Here is a 13,724-nt window from a genome sequence, read left to right on the forward strand (position 1 = left end):
GACCCCTCGGCGCACGCGCACGCGCCCGCTCACCTTTGACCTCCTAGGAGGCGCTCGCGCTGCCAGGAACGCCGTCGTCACGTGACGTCATCCGCACGAAGGGCGCCCCCTGCCGGCGCGTGTGCGCCTGGCCGTTCGGCGGAAAACACTTATGCACGTGTGAGCGCAGATGAACGCACGCACGCGCACGCGCAGCGCCACACGGACCCTCCGCTCGTCGCTGCGCGTGCAGACCTTCCTCCTGGGCCGCCGTCCTGCAGACGCCTCGTGGCATCGAGGGCCAGACAGAAACCTGCGCCTCCCTCCGGCCACCAGACACCAGCACCGCTTCCTGACCAAAGAGGGAGATCGAGGATCCGGGCGGCCGAAGCCGGCTTCCCACGCGTCGTCTCTGCGGCAGGAGAACGTGGAGGCTGAACGCAGGGACGCCCCGGGTCACGCAGAGAACCTGGGCAGGAGAACGTGGAGACCCCAAAACAGGAAGAAACCAAGGACCTTCTGACCACCGGTGGCGTACGAACCTCCGTGCAGAAGATAAGATCAGCTTTATTGATCTCCATAGGGGATATTCCCTTGTGGGAATGGAACCAGGGCCCTTCTGGCCCGGACCTTGGCACTTTACGGCCCGCGGGCCACATCGGGCCCTTCGGGCGCCCCCGCCCGGCCCCCACACGGCCCGTCCCGGCCCGCAGACGTCGATCAGCACATGAACCAAAAAACATTTATTCCGATAATGATACACAAGTGTGTCACTTTAATTTAGAAAAATTAGGACGCATGCACGCACACCCATGATGTAAGAATAAGAAAAAGGATTGTCTGAAAGCTCAGGAGTTTATGCTGCAATTCGCTATCATGTAACACAAGTACATTTTTCATTTTTTGCATAAAGTTGATCAACTTCAAATCTTTAGTGTACTACTAAACACCTTTTCAATGTTTGTGAAGGTCAACACGTTTGACCTTCTGAGAACACCGATGTAATGATTGATTTTGTTTGCATTGTTTATTATTCTATCATTCCGATCACCAGAAGCGGCTAATCAGGATATGAAATGTACTGCTTTTTACAGTGCGGCAAATATAATATTGAGCACCAATAAGTTTAGCTTCTCATAGGTTCGGCCCTCCGCCTCCATCTGTTCTTCTCATTGGCCCCTTGTAAAAATCAGTGGCCCGCCCCTGCTAGCCTCTGGCGGGGTGGAACCCCCGCCGGCCACCGATACCCGGTGGTGGCCTCAGAGAGTGGCCTCCGCAGAGTGTTCTCCGGATTAGGTTATTAGATTATCATCCCGCCTTGCTCTGAGCCTCTTCGTTCCATGTTGGAGAGGATCTTCTTCTGGTGCGTCGTCAGGTGGCCTCCCTTCAATCGCTGCTCATCTGAAGCTCAGCGACAGTTTGAGTTCCACCCCTTCACAGACTGTCAGTCTGACCTTCACTTTCCTTCGAGAGTTTTCTACGGAAGGTTAGAAGGCCGGGGACCGTTTCTTCTTCTGGTTCCTGTTGGACGTTGGAAACATCTTCGCAAACCAATACTCGCCTCTCTTCATTTGAGGTGTTGGTGTGTCAGTCCTTCTGAATGCACGAAAAACCTTCATCCAGCGTTCTGCGGCAGGACCGGACCCTGACCTTTGACCCCGGGCCTCGCTGCTCCATGGAGACAAGATGATGGACACGTGATTTTGGCCGGTTCGGTTCCAGCAGTATGGAGATGAGCTGGTCCTCGGGTTCTCCGGGTTCCCCCACAGTCCAAAACAGCCAGGAGGCTCGCCGGAGACCCGGCATCGTCCAGACCTGTGAACGGACGGACGTCTCTACACGTGTCCCTGTGATTGACAGGTCCTGTCAAGCCCCGCCTCCCGCCCAATGGCAGCTGAGGAAGGCTCCGCCCCCTGAGGCCCTGTGTGCAGATGATGGATGAGCGAGTAAACATTTCCTTGATTAAAACCTTCAATGAGCCAGAAAACAGCGGAGTAGCAGGATCTCTGGAGACCTTAAGGTGAGGAAGGAAAACCTGAGGAATCAGTTTGACCTGAATCTCACGTTTAAATGAAAGTGAGCACGTTAGAAGGATGGAGATGGGGATGGAGATGGAGATGAAGATGGAGATGAAGATGGAGATAAAGATGGAGATGGAGATGAAAATGAAAATGAAGATGGAGATGGAGATGGAGATGGAGATCAAGATGGAGATGAAAATGAAGATGGAGATGGAGATGGAGATGGAGATCAAGATGGAGATGTTTCCCATCAAGTGACTGGAAGCATCACACTCCTTTTGCATCACATTCCCCTGAAGGACACCTGAAGACGGCAGAGACCTTTGGAATGGATGAAGGTGCAGCTGAAGCAGCAGGGTGAGGAACAGAGGTCCATCTGCTCCTAGGAGGGGCAGCAGTAGACCGAAATGCTCTGCAAGCAGGAGGAGCAGGATCGATGCCTTCCAGCCTTGGAGCAGAAACTCAATGCAAAACTAAACACGCTGACATTTATTGTCTCACTTTGAGGAACCAACCTCAGGGTTCCATCCTGAAAAAGACTCTTCAGTTGCTGAGGCTGGATCTTCTGGGGCTCCAGACCTTACAACAGTGGTTCTTAACCTTGTTGGAGGCACCGAACCCCACCAGTTTCATATGCTCATTCACCGCACCCTTCTTTAGTAAAAAATAAAATATGATTTTTTTTACTGGTGCATGAAATGAATTGTGCATTAATATCACCTTGTTCAAATAACAAAACCAACACAGTGCATGAACTCAAAACAACTTACCTCAGTGTGACTTCTGCTGTTGCCTTTGAGAATCTCAGAGCAGGACGCTTTCAATGACTGTGCCCACTAACTGCAGACTAGAGCGAGGGGTGGACCTCTGCGGCGGAGGCACCACCGAACCCCTGAGACCGACTAACCGAACCCCTAGGGTTCGATCGAACCCAGGTTAAGAACCACTGCCTTACAAGGAACAGAGAAGTAAGAGTGAGGCCGGACCAATCCCACGTCGTCCTGGAGTCAGGAGACTGATGGGTGTGTCTTCTGACTGATGGAGAGCTGGGAGGAGGTGGACTGAATTCAGCCCTTTGTCCTCCTCTGAGAAGAAGACACTTCTGGTGAGAGTGAAGGGGGGACGGACGCAGGAACCACAGGTAGCTCTTCAACACCCTTTAGTCCAGGGCTGACGTGTTGTCCACCAGGCGGGCCGCGGGGGTCTGCTGGATCTTGTCTGACGATGAGCTGCTGCAGGATGTCTCGCACACCTGACCCAGACCTTCCCGAGGCCCGGCGGAAGATCCCAGGTGAGTTTGGGGGGATTTCTGGGTTCCTCCTTCGATCCAGGACCAATGCTGTCCTGGCGTGCGCTGGTTTCTCCTGTGCTCTGAGATTTCTCGCACGCCTTTGCTTGAAACTCCCTTCCTGACCTCACGCCGATCCTCTGTTTACAAAGCAGAGCAGAAACAAATAAAATGACACGGCTCCTCCTCCGCCGACATGAAGTGTCCACCTGTAAGTCTCCATGTTGGAACTCTTTGAGAAGCTCTGAGGTGTTTCATACCTGAGCTGGAAGTCACAGACACTTGGTTTCCGTGGACTTATTACATTTGTTTTGGTACTGAAGTGCGGTCCAAACCCATAGCCCGCCTCTTCTGCTTCAGTGCCATGGTCTCGTTCAGAAGACGTCCCTCCAGCAGGAGGAGACGCTCCTGCAGCTCTTCATGGAGGAGGAGACGCCCCTAGAGCTCCTCCCAGAGCCCCGGCTGCTTGGGACACAACAATCCCAGGTAATCTGATCAGACATGGCGGTGTGTCCGTCCTTCCGAAGGACACGCTCATCTCCATACGGCGAGCGTAGCAGGTCCGTCCCTGGAGAGACCACGAGTTCAAACGTCCGTCCTCTGAGTCCAGTGGTCGTCTTCTGAGTGCTGCGCCTCTGTGCACGTGGACAAAGCTTGGCTCTCATTCTGTCTTATAAACAATGGTTTCTCTGTGTCTTTACTTGAAGGTAAAACAGTGATGAAGAGCTCAGTCTGATCTAGTTGAACGAAAGGGGCCCTGCTCTGGTCTCTGGTCTCGGGTCTCGGGTCTCGGGTCTCGGGTCTCGGGTCTCGGGTCTCGGGTCTCTGGTCTCTGGTCTGTCCTTGGGATCAGCACCATGGCTTCTGAACCGATGAATGGAGCTGCAGTACCGCGGCCCGCCAGCAGAGGGCGCAGCAGCCCTTTGCGCACCGCGTGCCCCCACGGCGGGGAGGGTGCGTCAAGCTCGAGATAACGCGTAAAGAAAGCCGGATGTGAATTCTTTCAAAATAAGACCGACGTTACGGCACAAAGTGCATGTATTCCGCGTTCCATTAAATGAGAATAGAGTCAAATAAAAGCAGAAACTAGTGTGAATTAAATGGTTTGTTTTGGCTTCTCGGTGCGGTTACGAGCCCCAAACGGGTAAAACACGAGGATTTCTACGTTCAAATCATGATTGAGAATAAATTGTATTCAAGTCTCCATGGCAGTCCTGGGAGAGTTTGGAATTGGGATTTATACTGTCGTTCGTGAAACGCGGGCCAGAAGTGGTTCCGTGCTTGTGCAGCGTGACCTGGCGGCGGCGGCGCGTCTTCCTCTGTCAGTGCGCCGGAGCGAGGAGCCTCCTCCCGCTCCTCCTGTCCTGGACCTTCTCGGCTCCTTCTGGTCGCAGGTGTTTCTCCATGGCCGTGCGGACGGAGCGGGGAGGCGGGGACAGCCGTTCCGCGGGGTCCCCGGCCGGGGACGGCTGTCCCCGCGCCGAGGCGCTGAGCGCCGCTCGTCCGCCGGAACCCGTGGCGGGTCGGAGGTCAGCGTGGGTGCGCTGCCCGCCAGACACGGGAAGAGAAGCTCCGAGCGCTTCGGAACCTCAGGGTCCGCCTCGAAGAGTCCGTCCAAATCCAACCCTGTCTCTCACCGGACCGGACCGGACCTCCAGCTTGTCGACGCCGACAGAACCCAGAAGGTGAGCGTCTCCTCCTGTGTCCTCTGGCAGGACCCTCAGCTCCTTTCTCCTCCTCACATGTCCTCCTCTCTCCTCCAGGAGACAGCTTCGTGGTGGACGCCTTCCTCCTCCGAGGGATGGAGGAGTGCCAGCGATGCAGCGGGAAGAAGAACTCCAAGATGAAGAGCAGCCACCTTCTTCTTTCACTTTCTTCAAGGGTTCGACATCCCTGTTCGTCTACAACTCTTTTTTGATGAAAGCAATATTTTTTCTCACATTGTGGGAAAGTCTGGTGTAGAACATCAGACAGCAGAGCTGCAGGATCTCTGGCTCCAAGACAGCAGAAGGTTGATGCTCCAGGGTGTTCCAGGGCTGCTCCAACACTGTTTGCTCAGGGCGGGCAGGTGCCGAACCTGTGTGACAAGTGTGCATGCTTGGGGTCAGAGGTGTCTGTGTGTCCGTGTGTGTGTGTGTGTGTGTGTGTGTGTGTGTGTGTGTGTATGCACGTGTGTGTGTGTGTGTGTGTGTGTGTGTGTGTGTGTGTGTGTGTGTGTGTGTGTGTGTGTGTGTATGCTGCCGTCCTGTGCTCCTTCCCCCGGAGAAGGCTGAGGGCTGTGAGAGCTTCCTGCAGGACCTCCACCCCGAGGATGAAGAGCCGGCAGCTCAACGCTCCAGAGGTCCTGGAGGAGAGGCATCATCCTGGATGTCAGCTGATGCCTGCGTTATCGTCTCCGCCGCTCACATGGACTGCAACACCTAAACATCTCACCAATCATCTCACAGACAAACTGCACTCATTCACACGGTGCTATCATGCAGTACCGTGATGTAGTATTATGATGCAGTACTGTGATGTAGTATTATGATGCAGTACCGTGATGTAGTATTATGATGAGTACTCTGATGTAGTATTATGATGCAGTACTCTGATGATGTATTATGATGCAGTACACTAATGTAGGTCTATGATGTAGTACTCTGGTGTAGTACTGCGATGCAGTACTCTGTTTGTACTCATATTTTCAGGTGTTTATGTGGTTCTCCTTTACGCCACTAGAGGGCGCTCTCTCAGCAGCGGCCTAGAAGAAGCGTCGAAATCCCAGTCTCGGCTGTCCAGTGAGGTGCGCTGATGTGCGCTGATGTGCACGGCCGGGGAGCCACTGACTCTTTCAAAGTCACATGTACAAATACTGTATGTCAGTTCAGCAGAGTAGCATCCGTTCGGCATTGGCGACTGCTGGTTGTTTTCTATCCCCTCTGGCACATCGGTAAGGTTCATTATTTGACCAATGGGGAACCTTTCATTTCGTGTTCTTGCGGACGGTGCAGCAGTGTATGCGTGCTCTTACCTCCACTGGTCAATGACAATCAGTTGCCTGTGCTTCTGGACAAACATCTCGATGACTTTATTACTTTTCTGTGTCATAGAGATGTTTGCCGGGGAGGAAAGCCGGCCCGGCTCTGTGCTGGACATGAACTGCCGTGTTTGATAAGAGCCTGTTATTTTCTGCTTCTGCTTTAAAGCCAGTGTGTGTGTGTGTGTGTGGGTGTATGTAGAACTGTATTTCTGTATTTGCATTTTCACCTTGGATATAATTCTGCTTATTTGTCTCTTTCAATAAGCATCGTTCGGTTCCTGGGCTCAGGTGCCGAGCGGGTGACAGGAACCGCCTCCACGCTGAGGAACCTCACAGTGAGATGTTGGATCGCGGGGCCACCGAGAGCGGGGGGGGCAGGAGGAGGTACCCGGGTCTAGGAGGGGTTCGACGGGCCCGCCAAGAACCGATGAAGACGGCGTCGTCGGACCACCGGCCTCTGGGTGGCGCTCCGCTGACGGGGGCAGGTGCGGCGGCTGACCCCTGACCTCTAACCCCTGACCTCAGATAAAACTGAGTTAGTTTAGACAAAGCCTTCTTTGTTTACTTGATCTATTATTTGTTTCATTTGTACAGAATTCGTGTATTATTTCTTCTATTATTACTACTACTATTATTGTTGTTGCCGTTCCTTCCGTTTTCCCGGCTTCTTTCCGGAAGTGCACATGACCGGCAGAGGCTCTGCAGCGCCGTCGGCTCTGGAGCCACAGCAGCAGCAGTGGTGGTGGCGGTAGTAGTAGAAGTAGTAGTGGTAGTAGAAGTAGTAGAAGTAGTAGTATTAGTAGAGGTAGTAGTAGAAGTAGTAGTGGTAGTAGAAGTCGTAGAAGTAGTAGTATTAGTAGAGGTAGTAGTAGAAGTAGTAGTGGTAGTAGAAGTAGAAGTAGTAGTGGTAGTAGTGGTAGTAGAAGTAGTAGTATTAGTAGAGGTAGTAGTAGAAGTAGTAGTGGTAGTAGTGGTAGTAGTGGTAGTAGAAGTAGTAGTGGTAGTAGTAGTAGTAGTGGTATTAGTAGAGGTAGTAGTAGAAGTAGTAGTGGTAGTAGTGGTAGTAGAAGTAGTAGTGGTAGTGGTAGTAGTAGTAGTAGAAGAGGTAGTAGTAGAAGTAGTAGTGGTAGTAGAAGTAGTAGTGGTAGTAGTAGTAGTAGTGGTAGTGGTAGTAGTAGTAGTAGAAGTAGTACTAGTAGTAGTAGTAGAAGTAGTGGTAGTAGTAGTGGTAGTAGTGGTAGTAGTAGTAGTTGTAGTAGTAGTAGAGGTAGCAGTAGCAGTAGTGGTAGTAGTAGTTGCCGATGCAGTAGTAGCAATAGCAGTATTAGTGGTAATAGCAGTAGCAGTATTAGTAGTAATGGTAGCAGTAATTGCAGCAGTTGTAGCAGTAGTAATATTAGTAGTAATAGTAGTATTAGTAGCAGTAGCTGCCGTAGGAGTAGCAGTAGTTGTATTAGTAGTAATAGAAGCAGTAGCAGCAGCAACAGTAGTAGCAGAAGTAGTAGTCGTATTTGTAGTAGTAGCAGTAGTCCCAGTAGCAGTAGTTGTAGTAGTAGTAGCAGAAGTAATATTAGCAGTAGTAGTTGCAGTAGTAGTAGTAGTAGTAGTAGTAGTAGTAGTGGTGGTAGTAGCAGGAGTAGAAGACAGAGTAGAAGCCCCGGCCTGCTGCAGTCCTGAGCTCTGAGCGGGACGAACAATGGCAGCTCAGAAAGGGGGGGCAGATTGGGGGGGGGGGGGGGGGGGGGGGGATGGAGGGGGCAGATGGGGGGGGCAGGGGGGCCGTCCCGTCGCGTGAACCCGCCCTGCGCGCCCGGGAGGACCCGAAGCACCGACGACCCGCGCAGCCGCGACTGTGGACGCGCCGCTGGCCCTCCGGAGTGACGGTGAGCCGCACGGTGTCCCGCGCCGGCCCCGGTCCCGGTCCCGGTCCCGGTCCCGGTCCCGGTCCCGGTGGATCCGGCGGAGGAGTTCGAGGAGGACGGAGCTGCACCTGCAGGGCGGAGAGGTAGGCGAGGCCGCGCCGCCACGCGCACGGATCCGCGCACTTGTCCTTTGCACTTGTTGATTTGGTCGGAGCGGCGACGCACGCACGCCGTCCACGCCATGGACGCGGATGGAAGTCTAGTCTCAACGGCTCTCCGAGTTGCAGTCGTGCACGGAGGCGTGCGTGAGCGGCATAATAGAGCAGCGGGAGCCCGTCGGACTATTATGGGATGGAGGCAAGCGGAGGGGGGTGCATGCAGCCCGCCTTGAATGTTGATGCGATGCATGCGTGTTCGCGTGCGTGTGGTGGGGCATTTTGGGGGGGGTAAAACCAGTAGTGGTGTGTGTGTGTGTGTGTGTGTGTGTGTGTGTGGGAGGGGGGGCTGCAGGAAGCTGCACCCTTTCACAATAAAAGTGATGTTGGAGCGAAGCTACTGTAACCCCACACACAATATGAGGCCTCCTGAACAATTGCTCCATTCTACTCCCCCCCACACCCCTTCACCCCCCCTTTACCCCCCCCCCCCTTCACCCCCCTTCACCCCTCTCTTACACCCCCACCCCAGTTTCCACCTGATTAAGCCCTGAGCCGGATCGAGTTGGATCTGGAGGGAAACGTCCTCCTCCCCGATGGAACCCTCACAGAGGAGGAGGAGGAGGAGGGTGTTCTGGTCCCTTCACTCTGGAGGGGGTCCCTGAGGACTCTGAGGTCCACCAGAGGACTCTGAGGTCCGCCTGAGGACTCTGAGGTCCACCTGAGGACTCTGAGGTCCACCTGAGGACTCTGAGGTCCACCCGACTGCAGGGTCGTGGGGACGGTGTGTTGGTGGAGTGGGAAAAGTCAGCGTCGCAGTGAGACTAACAGAAGGCCTGAGCCCGCAGCCGGGGGCAACCAGGAGGTCCTGGCTCACCCAGAGTCCTGCCCCTGCTGCCCCTGCTGCCCCTGCTGCCCCTCCACTGCCCCTCTGCCACTGACTGCCCCCCCATGCAACCAAAAGTGATGCGAGTGGTCGGTGCTACAGTGATCAATAATCCAGATCTCAGCAGTCCCTCTACCTACCCCGGGGAGGGGGGGGGCTCCACTGTACACATTCCCCCTCTGGGGCAGAGGTTGCCGGGGCAATGAAGCCCCCCCGCCTGCATACTAAATGCCTGTTTATTCCCCTGTCATTCCTAGACGTGCCATTCGGGGGCAGCGTGCACGTTTTCCTCCTGGACCCGAGACCTGGGGGGGGGGGGGCTTCCTGCATCAGCTAAACAGGAAACAGTCATTACCCAGTGGGGGGGTGACGTGGCCCCGCCCCCGACACAGTAGCTCCTCCCTGTCGCACTATTGGTGCAGCTTTCTACCCCTCCTGCACCTTCACACACATCTGATGCTTGGGGGGTCACACCTGTCACCCTGGGGGGGGGGGGGGGGGGGCATCAGGCTCAGCCAACCAGGAAGCAGAAGGTCAGCCCCCCCGCCCCCCCCCCAGGACCAGGATAATTAGAGCAGTGGAAACAGGAAGCACCTCGCCCTCCCTATCGCCACCATCGCCCCATCGCCCCTTTGACCCCCACTTGTTTCCCCCCTCAGTGTGGGAGGGTCTCCAGCGCTGGGGGTCTGAGGCCGTCCCTCCCCAGGAGTGACGGTGGAGGCACGTCCACATCCATCAGCTCCCTGATCATTACATGGTTGAGCCTCTAATTAGCACTCCTTCCCTTCCTGGCAAAGGTGTGTGTGTGTGTGTGTGTGTGTGTGGGTGTGTGTGCAGAACACCTGTGTCGCCCCAGCCGGGAGCTGCAGGGGGCGTGGCCAACGATGGGGGGCGTGGTCTACATACTTATTTGCCCAGGTGGTGGGTGGGGCCATGGGGGGTTCATGTAGTCTTCTTGGTGGAGCGCGTCTGGTGGGACGTGCCGGGTTCCTCGGGTTCCTTCAGGTTCTTCAGGTTCCTCCAGGACCTCGGCTCAGACTCGGGCTCTGGAGAACCTCCCCGGCCTCTGAGCTGCTCGGGTTTGGAGGTCCCGTTCATGGACCTGGTCTCCCGAGCCGTGCGGTCCTCCTCCAGAGCAGCTTCAGGTTCTTCAGGTTCCACCTGGGATGTGTGGAAGCACTGTGGATGGGGGGGGGGTCGCCGTGGTAACTAGACTTCCCCTCCTCCGGTCACCTGCGCTCGCACGCTAAGAGAAAACACTGGTTTCTGGTGGGGGGGGGCAACAGGTGGCAACCCCCCCCCCCCCGGCGAGGTGGTGCGTTATTGGTCGGAGCAGCTGCGGCGCCGTCGTGGCGACGCCACGTGCACATGTACGCGGCGTGCACGGAGGGGCGACACGGGCCGACCCGGTTCCCCGGCAGCCACGCCCGTAGTTTGTCCAGGACGCGACGAAAGATCTCGGGTGGGTGCGAGGCGGTCAGAGGGCGAGGGGGCGGGGCCAAGCGGCGAGGGGGCGGAGCTCTGCCCTCACTCTGTTTGCCACAGAGCCTGGAGAGGACAACGGTTCCTGCGCTCTGCTGGGCGGCTCCTCCTCTGGTCTTCTGCCTTCTCGGGGGCTTCGCACCTTGTCCTCCTCTCCGGAGGAACGTCCTGAAGGAATGTCTGACCTTCCTCGCCGTCCCCCGGACCTGCAGACCCTGGAGGCGCATGAGAAGCTCCCGGTCCAGCCTGCAGATCCCTGATACCTGGCCTCAGTGTGTCCGTAAGTGTGGACGTTCAGGGGAAGCGTGAGCGGAACCTGCCCGGAACCCCGTGTTTGTGTTTGGGGTTCTGGTTCTGGTTCTGGTTCTGGTTCTGGGAGGGCTGGAGGAGGAAGAGCTGACGTGAAGTTTAAAGGCTTCATAACAACGGCTGCAGGGTGGCCTGGGAGGCTGATACGAAGTGAGGTAGAACCAGGGTGCAACATTCCACAGTTTGGTGTGTGTGTGTGTGTGTGTGTGTGTGTGTGTGTGTGTGTGTGAGTGTGTGTGTGTGTTTGTGTGTGTGTGTTTGTGTTTGTGTGTGTGTGTGTGTGTGTGTGTGTGTGTGTGTGTTTGTGTGTGTGTGTGTGTGTGTTTGTGTGTGTGTGGACCAGTTTCCAGCGACCATCTCCTTCACATAGAATCTAAACTTATTTAAAAGGAATGTATTCATGGCTCAATTCAGAGGTTAGAAATGTGTGTGTGTGTGTGTGTGTGTGTGTGTGTGTGTGAGTGAGTGAGTGAGTGAGTGAGTGAGTGAGTGAGTGTATCTGGTGTCTGTGTGTGTGTGTGTCTGGTGTTTGTGTATATGTGTGTGTGTTTGTGTGTGTTTGTGTGTGTGGTGTGTGTGTCTGGTGTTTGTGTGTGGTGTGTGTGTCTGGTGTGTGTGTCTAGTGTTTGTGTGTGTGTGTGTTTGTGTGTGTGAGTGTGTGTGTGTGGTGTGTGTGTCTGGTGTTTGTGTGTGTGTTTGTGTTTGTGTGTGTGTGGGGGGGGGTTGTTTGTGTGTGTGGTGTGTGTGTGTGTGTGTGGTGTGTGTGTGTGTAGTTTGTGTGTCTGGTGTTTGTGTGTTTGTGTGTGTGTGTGTTTGTGTGTGTGTGTGGGGTGTTTGTGTGTGTGTGTGTGTGTGTGTGTGTGTGTGCGTGTGTCTCCATCCTCTGCAGCTGAGCCTATCTCCATCAGTGTGGTATATTTAGCTGCTGTCCCTGGAGGTTCCTATCAGAGCCTGGAGAGCTCCGAGTTCTATCTGTTCTTCACATCGCAGAAACAATGTTTAGCAGAAGCGTAAACACGACTATTTTGACCGTCGGAGCTGCTGCTGGAGATCAGCAGGAGCAGGAGGAGCTTCTGGACCCCCGCGAGAAGCAGGCAGCAAATAAGGCCCCTGCTTGTTGTCCTGTTTGGAGGGACGTCTGCTCTGCCGAAGGAACGGAGAAGTCCTCCACTTCTCCATCCTCAGAAGGAGGCTGGATATAGAAGATAGAGGAGGACGTGCAGACGTTCTGCGGGAAGGCACCGACGGGCCGAACGACGGCCGAAGACGACGTGAACTCCGGTGAGATGCAGCATCCGAGTCAGATCCAGGAGGAGACGGGAATGTGTGGATGTTGAAGTGTCCCCACGGGTGGACGTGGCGTCCGCAGGCCTCAGGAGACATCTGGCCAGCTGTGTTAGAAAATCACTACGACATTGACCTCCTGACGCCGAGGTCATCTTCTCCGGTCGGCCGCCGAGAGGATCGACCCGTCAGATCTTCTGACCTCAGGACCGGCCGGTCGTCGGACCAGAGTCCAGAGTTTGTCCTGTTTTGTCTGAAGGCCGTGAAGAGTGGATTCCTGGTGGTCTTCCTCGGGGACTCTTGGAGGCCCAGCCTCCATCCGCTCTTCTCCTTCTTCTTCTTCTTCCTCCTTCTCAGTCTGAATTCCCAGCCGTGAAGGCGGGAGGGAATTGTGATGAAGGCTGATGGGACGATGGTGAGGAAGAGGAGGATGAAGATCTGTCCTGGCTGACAGAGGAGCCTGTCTTGAAATGGTCAGAGCAGAAGAAATTATAGGGTCTGCTGTGGAACCTCCGCTGTGGGAGGAGAGTCTATTTGTACTGCCTGTGTGTGTGTGTGTGTGTATGTGTGTGTGTGTGTGCGGACAGCAGATTACACAGTAGACAGACACAGGAGACTAAATGTGGATCCTCTTCTCCTGCGTGAGTCTGGGATCTGATTAGCTTCTTCACATCTTCACATGACAACATGCCAGCCCCCGCATTGTGCTGGAGCTCCTAACCAGCTCTGGCAGGAATCTGATGCCTCCTGACTAACGACACAATCTAATTAGCTCCTCAGAGCTTCTCTGTTCCTGGCGCCCTCGCTGCGACACCCTGCTCACTTTCCCCCTGGCCTGCACGTGGTCCTCCTCCGTCCAGGACCTCCAGCTCCTCCTCCGTCCAGGACCTCCAGCTCCTGGTCCTTCTAGGAGCTGGGTGGTCTGAGGAGCTGCCAAGGGCACCTGGGCTCCAGCAGGGGGAACCCACAGATGTCTCCTCTTCCTCACCTGGAGGGGTGTGTGTGTGTGTGTGTGTGTGTGTGTGTGTGTGTGGGTGGGTGGGTGTGTGTGTGTGTGTGTGTGATGATCAATGAACATTACCTGCTGGTTTAGGTGCCCTCAGCGCTCAGACAGCAGTGAGTGCTGGTCCTCAGAAGTGCTCCTCTTGTCCTCCTTTCTTCTTCTATGAAACAGTGTCTGACCCCTGGTCTGTGTGTGTGTGTGTGTGTGTGTGTGTATGTGTGTCTGTGTGTGTGTGTGTGTGTGTGTGTGTGTGTGTCTGTGGACAAAGGGGGAGGCTGTAGCAGTTTGCATTTATTCAGCTGGAAGAGGCTTCAGCAGAGCGGGGGAGGTTCTGTGGGAGGAGCAGGGGAGGAGGGGGGCAAAGGGGGAAGAGCAGGGAGGGGTAGGAGCGGGGTGGGGCGGGGCAGGAGCAGGGGCAGGAGCAGGGGCAGGA

The sequence above is a fragment of the Fistularia commersonii genome, chromosome 11 (assembly GCF_037954325.1).
Source record: "Fistularia commersonii isolate RoL2024-O1a breed Wild chromosome 11, RoL_Fcom_v1.0, whole genome shotgun sequence".
Classification (NCBI taxonomy): Eukaryota; Metazoa; Chordata; class Actinopteri; order Syngnathiformes; family Fistulariidae; genus Fistularia; species Fistularia commersonii.